This window comes from Canis lupus, chromosome 25 (assembly GCF_048164855.1).
Source record: "Canis lupus baileyi chromosome 25, mCanLup2.hap1, whole genome shotgun sequence".
NCBI classification, from domain to species: domain Eukaryota; kingdom Metazoa; phylum Chordata; class Mammalia; order Carnivora; family Canidae; genus Canis; species Canis lupus.
Window position 1 is genome coordinate 6,510,615 of NC_132862.1, and position 13,380 is coordinate 6,523,994.

General features: G+C 37.1%; 1 long non-coding RNA gene across 1 annotated transcript in view; it reads left to right on the forward strand.

Annotated features, from left to right (window-relative positions):
- The first annotated feature begins 762 nt into the window (after positions 1–762).
- The window catches only part of LOC140617179 (uncharacterized), a 38,740-nt gene continuing 26,122 nt past the window's right edge, over positions 763–13,380 (forward strand). The window contains exon 1 of the long non-coding RNA XR_012017392.1: positions 763–4,875. This is a non-coding gene — a long non-coding RNA (uncharacterized lncRNA). The remainder of the gene's footprint in view (positions 4,876–13,380) is intronic.

Consider the following 13,380-nt stretch of genomic DNA (forward strand, 5'->3'; position numbering starts at 1 on the left):
CATGTTAACAAAGATGTCCCAAAGTCAGAGACCAGCCTCTCCTAACTAATCCAGAAATGACTACAAGGCAAAGATTTAGGGTAGGAGTAAAGAGGGTATTCCAGGGACAGTCCTTAAATTACATAGCAGAGAGAGCTGGCCCTAGAGTTGCTAGATTACTCAGGATGCTTGCAACAAGATCTGTAGGGACACCTCCTGGACATGTGCCCTTTGCCCACTTTTTTTAATAAATCCCTGCTGCTTCTGATTCTCTTTAGGCTGTCACTTGGGGAGTTCCTGCAGGCATCTTTCTAACTAACCTCTTGAGACTTATTTAGGATAAAAGCAAAACTGAGGCTGACATTAATTGATCTAAAGTAAAGCTGCCTGTGGGGATTTCCACCCTTGGAACTTTGGGGAAATCTCTAAGTAGCAAAGCTAATGAGGCCCTGACAGTCTCAGTTCAACTCTACCTTCTTCTCCCGTAAGGTCTATTCCCACAGACACCACAGAAGGAGGGAGGATGAGGGACTCAGCCTGGACAGAGACTGGCTGGGACCCAAGTACCTCCTCAGAGTATGCTCAACACTATTACTAGGCTTCCCCAGGTAGCAAAGTTTGGAAGTTCACAGTCATTTCTATTGGCTAACATGGGATGTGCTGGGAAATGTTCAAATGATCTGTATTATAATTCACTGAGGGAATAGCAGGCTTTTACTTCAGATTAGTAAATCTGGAAGATCAGTCTATTATTTGTACCTTTCTTTGGTTTACTTCAGAAAGTAAAATATGGCAGGTTTATGCCCTGGACAAAGAACCTTTGTAATGAGTTTGGAAAACTTTCAAGCAGGATGAGCTCCTCCCCAAGAGGTTGAATCACAGGGAAGCTACCCAGGTACTCAATCTATGGAAACCCCTTCTCCTTTTCCTAGAACTGGAAAATTTTCAGATTATTCCCTCATTCTTTCATTCAACACATATATTCAGTCTACTGCATGACAATGCTGCATATTATGGGAGACAGACAAATAAAATGTAGTCTTTGAATTAAGATAAGTAAAAATCTGACGGAAAGATAAATAATTAAGAACAATCACTGTAAGAGGGCATGTTAAGTACCACAAGTGAAACACAAATAGAAATTAGAGGATGCTCACATGGGACATTATACTCAATTTCTGACTGGAGAGATAAGAAGAGGCCTCAGAGAGGACTGGGCATTTAACCTAGGTCTTAAAATTTTCAAATATTCTTTCCCTTCTTGCCCATGGCTACTGTCCTGGATCAGAACTTAATTATCTCATTTATTCATTCACTCACTCACCCAACATTTTTGTCTAAAACCTACAAAGTACCAGGGTCAAAGTCAGGTATGGGTATACAACAGTGAATAATAGGAATGTCTCTTGCCTTCATGGTGCTTACACTCTATTTGAGGAGGTAAGTAAACAGAAAAATAAGAGTCATGACAGAATCCAGCAAAGAGCTAGGTAGAGAAAAGCAAGGGGATCAACTTTAAAGAGGAAGGTAAGGGAAGACTGATCTGAGAAAATGATACATTAACAAAGATTTAAAGAGTGAGAGTGAGCTAGTCATGGCAGAATTAAGGAAAGAGCATTCTAGAAAGATATAACAACATATGCAAAGGCAATGAAATATGAAAGTTTAGAAAGCTTAAGTTACTGAAATAAAACGCAGCTGAAATATAGTGAATGAAGAAGAAACCAGAATATGATGAGATTAGAGAGACAGGCAGAGAGAGTGGATAATATATAGCCTTAAATGCTATTATTAGGAATTCAAATTTTATTCTAAATGCAATATAAAGTCTTTTTTTTTCTTTTTTTTGAGAAAGACAGCAGGAGTAAGGGAAGGGGCAATGGAAGAGGGAGAGAGAATCTTAAGCAGACTCCATCTCACAACCCTGAGATCATGACCTGAACTGAAATCAAGAATTGGACACTTACCGGAGCCAACCAAGTACCCTGTAAGGTCATTTTTTAAGTGAATGAACAATGCAAAGTGATTTTCATTTTAAAATCACTCTTGCTGCAGTGAGTAAAATCAATAGGAGGAAAGGTAAAAAGGAGAAGACCAATTAAGAGACTCTTGGAGCCTGGGCAAGAGGTGATGGTATCTTGGATTACAGTGGCAGAGAGAATGTGTGAATTCCGTATACACTTTTACAACAGATTCAACAGGACTTCCTGATGGATTAGATGTGGAGAGTGATGAAAACAGAGGCATCAGAGATGACTCCTAGGTTGCTGCAATGAGCAATTATATGGACTGGTTTAATAAACTAGTTTCTCTCTCCTTAAAATAGGATAATAAGTCCTATCCATTGTCACATGAGTCTGGACTTAATCATGCCTTTGGCCAACAGAATGTAGGCAGAAGTGATAGTGTGCTAGTATCCTCAGGGTCATCTCACAGTTGCAAAAGAGCTTCTGGATCTCAACCACAATGCATTCATTCCAGGCCAAAAGAAAGGGGGAAAGGGGAAAGGGAGAACAAGCAAGGGGCAAAAGCCAATAGCGTCAGCCCCTATGCCTCTTAAAGGTAGTTCTACCCAGAAACTCCTGCTTGTATCTTACTGGCCAGGACTTAGTCAAACAACCATCTCTCTATGCAAGGAAGCCTGAAAGAAAAATGTTTTTTTCAGCTGAGCACACTGCTACATTAAACAAGACCATGATTTTGTTCAAAAAAATAATAAGGGTGAGAATCAATATTGGGTATATGTCTGGCTCTCTCATAAGAAGTTGTTTCAAGAAAGAAAGAGTAAGCAGCTTGTTGGTTGCAACCTCCTTGAGAGCTTCCTGGAGATAATCTGAAACCAGCCTCTGGTTTCAGGGACCTGAAGAAAGAGGCAGCCCACTCCAGATCAATAGGTGGCAGGTTTAAAAAGCAAAGGAGTTTACATTTAAGACTTGTCTTGGGTGGCCACAAGATGAGTAGATCTCCATACATATCTGCCAATCTGCCAAATCTTAGAAGTTTATATAGAGGCTTTAACTGGGTTCACTTGTGTGTACCATCCAAGTGGTCTCAACACCACATCACTGTTTCAAGACTGTGTCTTTGGGGCAGCTTCTGGGAGTAGGGAAGGCAAGCAAAATTCACATTCTAAGAACGGGGGAAGGGGTAAAGAACCTCTGATTGCCAGGGTCTAGCTCAGCCAGCAGTCATGTCTTCTTGAGGATCTCCTCCAAAACAGCTGAGAGACTGAATAAAATTAGAGTAGATAAGAGACCATCTACATTGTTGGAGACTTTATGGAGAACAATTCCAGAGGAAGTGGGATGGAGGCCAGATTACAATGGGCTTAAGAAATAAACTTGAGAAGTAAAGACAACTTTTACAGATGATTCTTTAGAGAAAATTCTTTTGAAAACTGGAAGTAATAACTGAAGGGAAGTGTGGTAATAACTGGAAGAAAAGTGAGGTCAATGAGAATTTTTTCAAAATTATAGATACTAGATCATGACCATTTCCAGACATAACACTATATTCCTCAGTCTCTTCTGTCATACACACAATGTGTAACTCAAAACCAAAAATTAGGAGTCATGTAAAAAAAATAAAAAAAGACAAAATGATAAACCATATGTTTACCTTATCAGGGAATTTTAAATAATTCTGATTAATATGTAAAAGGCTCTAGCAGAAAATATAGGTAATGTGCATCAAAAGTTAGGTAATTTCAATTGGACAGAGAGGAAACTATAGGAAAAAGACAAGTGAAATACTAGAAATAAAAATGGTAACAGTAATGAAGAATGCCTCCCAATAAGCTCATAAGTAGATTAAACATATCCTGGGGTGGGGGAGGGGTAGAAATCAATGAACTGGAAGATAGGTCAATAGAAATTACACTACTATAACACAAAAATTAAAAAGAGTGGAAAAAAACCCAAAATATTCAAGAGGTGTGTGACAGTATCAAATAGCCTAACATACATGTAATTAGAAACTTAGAAGAAGATGAGATAACAAAGTACAAAATGTGAAGAACTAATTAGAAATATAAGAGACAGTGCAGAGGATCATCAGGCAAGGGAGGGAAAACTGAATGGAAAGAAATCAGAGACAGAGACAAACCATAAGAGCCTTATAAACTATGGGAAAGAAACTGAGGGTTGCTAGAGAGGCGGTGGGTGCGGGGGTGGAGTAACTGGGTGAGGAGTATTAAGGAGGGCACGTGATGTGATGAGCTCTGGGTACTCTCCATGCAACTGATGAATTACTGAACTCTACATCTGAAATTAATGATGTCTTATATGTTGGCTAATTGAATTTAAATAATTTTTAAATAAATGTTAAGAAAAATAGCTGAGAGTTTTCAAAAAAAAAGATATCAAATCACAGGTTTATATTGCTAGCCTAGGAAAAGATCAAAATTCAGAGAATGATTCTACTGAATATATATCCTCACACTATTTTTAAGAAAAAAAAAATCCTAAGTTGGACCATTTTAAGTCAGGGATCATTTGTAAATATAATTTTCACAAAACAAAAACAGCAAATTCAGTGCCAGTTGACCTATAACAGAAGAACTGTTAAAAGAGTTTAAGAGGAAGGGCTATAATTCCAGACAGATATTTGGATCCACAAAAAGATGTCTAAAAATTATTAAGATGAAGGTAAATATATTTTTCTTGTTTTTAATCACTTTATACAATAATTTATTGTCTAACCTGCACCCCGATGTTTATAGCAGCAATGTCCACAATAGCCAAACTGTGGAAGGAGCCTCGGTGTCCATCGAAAGATGAATGGATAAAGAAGATGTGGTTTATGTATACAGTGGAATATTACTCAGCCATTAGAAACAACAAATACCCACCATTTGCTTCAACGTGGATGGAACTGGAGGGTATTATGCCGAGTGAAGTAAGTCAATCGGAGAAGGACAAACAGTGTATGTTCTCATTCATTTGGGGAATATAAATAATAGTGAAAGGGAATATAAGGGAAGGGAGAAGAAATGTGTAGGAAATATCAGAAAGGGAGACAGAACATAAAGACTCCTAACTCTGGGAAATGAACTAGGGGTGGTGGAAGGGGAGGTGGGGAAGGGGGTGGGAGTGAGTGGGTGACGGGCACTGAGGGGGATACTTGACGGGATGAGCACTGGGTGTTATTCTGTATGTTGGTAAATTGAACACCAATAAAAATTATTTTATTAAAAATAATAATAATTTATTGTCTAAAGCTAAAATAGTAGCAATGTACTATGGGTTTAGAGCATATGAAAATTAAAATATATGACAGCATATTTCCCATGACAAAGATAGGAAAAGAAATTAGGAGTATTTGTTATGAAACTACTCTATCATGAAGTGACATAGTACTGTTTGAAGGTAAAATGTAAATAACAAATATGTCTATTAAAAATCATAGGACAAAAAAAATCATAGGACAATCACTAAAAAAATTTAAAGTATGTATATAATAAGCCAATGGCAAAGATAAATATCAAATTATAAAAATAATCAATCTAATAATAGAAAAAGAGGGGAAAAAGAAAACAGGTGAAACAACTAGAAAACAACTAGTAATATGGTTGAGCATAATCCAGTCATATAATTAATTAGAAGCAAATGATCCAAAAACCTGTAAAAATACAAATTGTCATATGTAAAAGGATAGATCATACAAACAAAAATCAAAAGATGGCTAGCATAATTATATTATAATCAAAGATCAACAAAAAGACAGTCCACTGAAAAGACATAATAAACCTAAGTGTGTATGTACTTAAGAAAAGGATTTCAAAATACATAAGGCAAAAATGAATAAAACTAGAAGGAGAAAAGGTAAAATAGCTATAGTTGGAGACATATTAGTAATCATTTCAAGAAGTAGAGAGACACCACAAAAAAAAAAAAAATAGATCTAAGAGGGAAGCCTGGGAAGATGGCAGAGTCAGAAGATCCTAAACTCATCTCACCCTATGGATACACCTAGATAATAGTCACATCAGTGTAAGTAACCCAGAAAATGAACCAAAGACTAGCTGAACAGACGCTCCACAATTAATTGTAGAGAGGAGACCACATCAAAAACTGTAGGAAAAAATAGTCCTGGTCAGGGGGAACCAAATTAAGCACTGCCACAGTTACATGAATCATTAAGCTGCAAACCAACAGAAGTTCAGTTTATCACATGCCACCTAGAATATTTAATAAAATAAATTCTAAATTTAAAAAAACTACCCACAAATGGGAGGGACACCATAAGCATAAAAAGGAAGAGGAGTAGACCCAACGCCAGACACCTGAGATACAGGGGGCCTGCACTAGAAGACAAGTCCCTATAACATTTGGTTTTGAAAACCAGACAGACATGAATTTTTACAATCAGTGGGACTTTTAAAAATCAGGAGACTTGAAAGGCACCGGCTGGCTAAGTCAGTTGGGCATCCAACTCTTTTTTTAAATTTTATTTAAATTCATTTTGCCAACGTATAGTATAACACTCATTGCTTATCACATCACTTGCCCTTCTTAATGCCTGTCACCCAGTTACCCTATCCTCCCATTCACCCCCACCCCTGCAACCCTTTGTTTGTTTCTCAGAGTTAGGAATCTTTCATGGTTTGTCTTCCTCTCTAATTTTTCCCCACTCAGTTTCCCCCACTTCCCTTTCATTATTTCTTATATTCCACATATGAGTGAAACCATATGATAGTTGTCTTTCTCTGATTGAGTTATTTCACTCACCATAATACCCTCCAGTTCCATCCATGTTGATGTAAATGGTAGCTATTCATTCTTTCTGATGGCTGAGTAGTATTCCATTGTGTATGTATATATGCCACATCTTCTTTATCCATTCATCTGTCAAAGGACATCTCAACTCCTTCCACAGTTTGCATGTGGACATTGCTGCTATGAACATTGGGGTGCAGATGTCCTGTCGTTTCACTACATCTATATCTTTAGGATAAATACCTAAAAGTGCAATTGCTGGGTTGTAGGGTAGCTCTATTTTTAACTTCTTGAGGAACTTTCACACTATTTTCCAGAATGCTGCACCAGCTTGCATTCCCATCAATGGTGAAAAAGTTTTCCCCTTTATCCAATTCTTGATTTTAGCTCAGGGTCATGAGTTCAAGCCCTGCATTGGGCTCCATGCTGGGTGTGGAGCCTACTTAAAAAAAAATCAGGAGACTTGACTCTGAGAGAGCTGGAGGGCAATAAGAAGCTGTCCCTTTCCTTAAAGAGATTGCATAACAAACTATACCAGAGATACAGCTTAGAAGCAGCAGTTTGAAAAGTATCTATAGTATACAGGAAGGAGATTTACTTACTAATCTCAAAACATGCATTGGAAGGGCAGTGATCTTTAGGAGACTTCTCCAAGAACAGAAGAGCTCACAGGCAATATTTTTCTCCCCCACCCCTCAGTAGGGTGCCTAAAGTAGAGTGCATATAACACACATAGAAGATACTTTTGAAAAAAAAAAAAAAGAAGAAGATACTTTTGAAGTACCAGGTTCTGGTGAATAGGGGACATTGCATTACAGGGCACGCTAGGGTCTCTTCTTAAAAGGGCCACTACTTTCAAGATCAGGAGACACAGCTAACTTTCCTAATACATAGAAACAAACAGAGTTAGATAAAATGAGAAGAGAGAGGAATATGTACCAAATGAAAGAACAGTGCAAAGTTACAACAAAGGAGCTAGATTAAAGAGATAAGCAATATGCTGGTCATAAAGATGTTGGCTTGAGAAAAGACTGGAAGTTCTCAGTGAGACCTTCAACAAAAAGATAGAAAATATAAAAAGAAGGATGTCTGGGTGGCTCAATGGCTGAGCTTCTGCCTTTGGCTCAGGGCATGATCCCAGGATCCCAAGATCTAGTCCTGCATCAGGCTCCCATGGGGAGCCTGCTTCTCCCTCTGCCTGTGTCTCTGTCACTCTCTCTGTCTCTCATGAATAAAAAAAATAAAATCTTAAAATATATATACATAACCAATCAAAGGTGAAAAACTCAATAACTGAGATTACAAAGGAATAAATAGTTGCTGAGGAAGCAGAAGAACAGATCTGTGAGGTGAAAGACAGAGTAATAGAAAGCAACCAAGTTGAATAGGAAAAAGAAAAAAAAACAATAAAAATGAGGGAAAGTTAAGGGAACTCAGGGACATCATCAAGCATAATAGCATTTGCATTATAGATATTCCAGAAGAAGAGAGAGAAAGAGGGCAGAGAATTTATTTGAAGAAATAATAGCTGAAAACTTCCTATTCTTGGGGAAGGAAACAGACATTCAGATCTAGGAGGCACAGAGAGCCTGCCAACAAAATAAACCAAAAGAGGTCCACACCAAGACACACAATAATTTAAATGGCAGAAAATAGTTATAAAGAGTTTTTTTAATAGGAGAAAAACAAGCTTAATAACATCTATACATGCTTTGTACATAGGAGATACTCAGGAATACTGCTTAGTTCTCTAAAATGGCCCAAATAATCACTTTAAATACCATCTTCAGCTAAAGACAAAGGTTTTCGGTGGTGAGAAGGCCTGTTAAGGGAGGCTATTAGACCAAGGACAGCATACAAGGGTTAAAGTTGTTGTGCAGGTTTCAGTTACACAAGAAAACAGTTACATACAAGAGAAGCCCTATAAGGGTATCTGTTGATTTTTTAGCATAAACTTTGCATACCAGAATGGAGTGGCAAGGGAATCCCTGGGTGGCTCAGGGGCTTAGCGCCTGCCTTTGGCCCCAAGCCTGATCTTGAAGTCCCAGGATCGAGTCCCACATCAGGCCCCCTACATGGAGCCTGCTTCTCCCTCTGCCTGTGTCTCTGGCTCTCTCTCTCTTTTTTTTTTTTCTCTCTCTCTCTCTGTCTTTAATGAATAAATAAATAGAATCTTTAAAAAAAACATTCAGAATGGAGTGACATAATATATTCAAAGTGTTGAATAGGAAAAATCTGCAGCCAAGAATTCTCTATCTAGCAAGGCTATCATTCAGAGTAGAATAAGAGATAAAGAGTTTCTAGACAAATGAAAGCTAAAGGAATTCATCACCACTGAACCAGCTTTATAAGAAACATCAAAGGGAATTCATTGAGTGGAAAGAAAAGACCTGAATTAGGAGTAGGAAAATTAGGGAAGGAAAAAAATGGAAAGAAAAAATGTCATAGGTACATACAGTCATAATAAAAGTAGTGGATTATCCTTATTAAAAACCAGTATGAAAAAAATAAAAAATAAAAAAATAAAAACCAGTATGGAGATTAAAGAACAAAAGTAGTAAATGTCAATTATGTCTATAAAAGTCACTCAAGGGGGATCCCTTGGTGCCTCAGCAGTTTAGCGCCTGCCTTCCACCCAGGGCATGATCCTGGAGTCCTGGGATCGAGTCCCGCATCAGGCTCTGTGCATGGAGTCTGCTTCTCCCTCTGCCTGTCTCTGCCTCTCTCTCTCATTGTGTGCCTATCATATAAAAAATAAAAATTAAAAAATAAAAAAAAAAGTCCCTCAAGGTTTTTCACAAAATAAAAGGATATAAAGTATGACAAACTACACATTAAACATGGGGAGGGTAAAATTTAGTGCTTTTAGAAATGGGTACAAACTTAAGCAACTGTCAACCCAATATAGACTGCTATATGCATAGGATAGGTTTATATATAAACCAAATGGTAACCACAAATCAAAAGCCTGTAATAAATATGCAAAAAATAATGAGAAAGGAATCCAAGCATCTCACTAAAGAAAGTCATCAAACCCCAAGCGAAGAGAGAAAAAGAAGATAGTTATGGAGAACTGCAAAATAGAACTTTAAAGCAAGTAACAAAATAACAATAAATACATACCTATAAATAATTACTTTGAATGTAAATAAACTGAATGCACCAATCAAAAGACATAGAGTGGGGATGCCTGGGTGGCTCAGCAGTTGAGCGTCTGCCTTCGGCTCAGGGCCTGATCCCAGGGTCCGAGGACTGAGTCCCACATTGGGCTCCCTGCAAGAACCTGCTTCTCCCTTGGCCTGTGTCTCTGCCTCTCTGTGTGTCTCTCATGAATAAATAAATAAAATCTTTGAAAAAAAGGCATAGAATGAATGGATAAAAAAGCAAGACCCATCTATATTCTGCCTCCAAGAGACTCCTTTCAGACTTAAAAACACATGCAGATTGAAAGTGAAGAGAAAGAAAAACATTTATCATGCAAATGGAAGCAAAAGGAAAGCTGAGGTAGCAATACTATAGGCTTTAAAACAAAGACTATAACGAGAAAAAGAAGGATACTACATAATCATAAAGGGAACAATCCAATAAGAGATAACAATTGTAAACATCTATGTACCCAACATGGGAGTGCCCAAATACATAGAGCAATTACTAACAAACATAAAGGAAGAAATCAATAGTAATACAATAATAGCAGGGGACTTTAAGACCTGTCTTCAGTAGACAGATCATTCAGACAGAAAATCAACAAGGTAACAATGGCATTGAACCAGATATACCTAATAGATATATTCAGAACATTCCATCTAAAAACAGCAAAATACACATTCTTTCAAGTGCATATGGAACATTCTCCAAAATACATTGTATTTTAGGCCACAAAACAAGTGTCAACAAATTCAAAAGGATTGAAAGCATATCTTGCATCTTTTCTGACCACAGTAGTATGAAGCTAGAAATAAACCACAAGAAAAAATCTGGAAGGAAAAAATACATGGAGGTTAAATAACTTGCTACTAAATACTGAATGCATCAACTAGGAAATCAAAGAGGAAATAAAAAGATACATGGGGAGACAAATGAAAATGAAAATACAATAGTCCAAAATCTTTGGGATGCAGCAGAAGCTATTCTAAGAGAAAAGATTAATTTAAAAAGCAAGAAAAACTTTAAATAAACTAGCCTTACACCAAAAGGAGCTAGAAAAAGAATGAAGCCCAAAACCAGTAGAAGGAAGGAGATAATAAAGATTAGAGGAGAAATAAGTGAAACAGAAACTGAAAAAAAAAAAAAACATGGAACAGATCAACGAAACCAGGAGCTGGTTCTTTGAAAAGACCAACAAAAAAAATTTTTTTTAAAGATTTCATTTATTTATTTATGAGAGACACACAGAGAGAAGCACACAAGCAGAGGGAGAAGCAGGCTCCATGCAGGCAGCCTGATGTGGAACTTGATCCTGGGACTCCGAGATCACGCCCTGAGCCAAAGGCAGGCACTCAACTGCTGAGCCACTCAGGCGTCCCAAAACCAACAAAATTGATATACCTTTAGCCATACCTATCAAAAGAAAAATAAAAGAGGACTCAAAGAGAAAAATCAGAAACGAAAGAGGAGAAATAACAATAAACACCACAGAAATACTAAGGATTATAAGAGTATATTATGACAAATTTGTATGCTAACAAATTGGACAATACAGAAGAAATAGATAAATTCCTAGAAAAGTATAACCTCCAAAAACTGAAACAGGAATAGAAAATTTGAGCAGACCAATTACTAGCAATGAAATTAGATCAGTAATCTACTCCAAACAAATGAAAGTCCAGAACCAGAAGCTTCATAGATGATATCTACCAAACAGTTAAAAAATAATTAATACCTATTCTTCTTAAACTATTCCAAAAAATAAAAGAGGAAGGAAAGCATCCAAATTCATTCTTCTAGGCCAGAATTATCCTGATAAAGACCACTATAAAAGGGAAGCCTGCCTGGCTCAGTCAGTAGAGCATGCCACTCTTGATCTAGGGGTTGTGAGTTTGATTTTTTTTTCCTGAGTTTTTATTTAAATTCCAGTTAGTTAACATACAGTTTAATATTAGTTTCAGGTATAGAATTTAGTGTTTCAAGACTTATATACAGCAGCTGTATTGCTTATCACAATATGTGCCCTCCTTAATCCCCATCATCTATTTAACCATCCCTTTGCCCACCTCCCCTCTGGTAACCATCAGTTTGTTCTCAAGCGTATATTTCTCAGTTTTCCTCTCCTATTTCCCCCCTCTATGTTTATTAAACCCCAAGTTGGGCATAGAACCTACTAAAATTTTTTTCTTAAAAGACAGTACAAAAAATAGTATAGGCCAATATCTCTGATGAACATATATGCACCAATTTTCAACAAAATATTAGCAAACTGAATGCAATAGTATATTAAAAACATCATGTACCACGATCAAGTGGGATTTATTCCTGGAGTGCAAGGGTGGTTCAATACTCACAAATCATCAGTGTGATGCATCACATCAACAAGAGAAAGGACAAAATCCATATGATCATTTCATTTTTTAAAAGATTTTATTTATTTATTCATGAGAGACACAGAGAGAGAGAGAGAGAGAGAGAGAGAGACAGAGGCACAGGCAGAGGGAGAAGCAGGCTCCATGCAGGGAGCCCAACGTGGGACTCTATCCCAGGTCTCCAGGATCACACCCTGGGCTGAAGGCAGTGCTAAAACACTGAACCACCAGGGCTGCCCCCATATGACCATTTCAGTGGATTCAGAAAAAGCATTTGACAAAGTACAACATACATTCATGATAAAAACCCTCAACAAAGTAAGTTTAGAGGGAACATACTTCAGCATAATAAAGGCCATACATGAAAAGCCCACAGCAAATATCATACTCAGTGGGGAAAACCAGAGCTTTTCTCCTAAGATCAGGAAGAAGACAAGGATGTCCTTTATCACCATTTATATTCAGCACCATATGAAAACTCCTAGCCATGGCAGTCAGACAGGGAGAAGAAACAGAAAGCATCCAATTTGGTTAGGAAGAAGTAAAACTTTCAGTATTTGCAGATGACATGATACTCTATATAGAAAACCCTAAAGACTCCATCAAAAGACTCCTAGAACTAATAAATTCAGTAAAGTTGCTAGATACAAAATCAATATAGAGAAATCTATTGCATTTCTATACATTAATAATGAAGTAGCAGAAAAGGAAATAAGAAAACAATCCCAATGAACAAGTATACCAATACATACATACATACATACATACATACATACATACAAACAAACCTAGGAATAAATTTAACCAAGGAGGTGAAGGACCTGCACATTGAAAAATATAAAACACTGATGAAAGAAATTGAAGATGACACAAAGAGAAGTGGAAAGACATTCCATGTTCATGAAATGGAAGAACAAATATTGTGAAAATGTCTATACTTCTCAAAGCAATCCACAGATTTAATGCAATCCCTATCAAAATACCATCAGCATTTTTCTCAAAACTAGAACAAACAATCCTACAATTTGCATGGAACCACAAAAGACTGAATGGCCAAAGCAATCTTGAAAAAGCAAAACTGGAGGTTTCACATTCCTAGATTTCAAGATATACTACAATGCTGTAGTAATCAAAAGAATATAATACGGGCACAAAAATAGACTTAA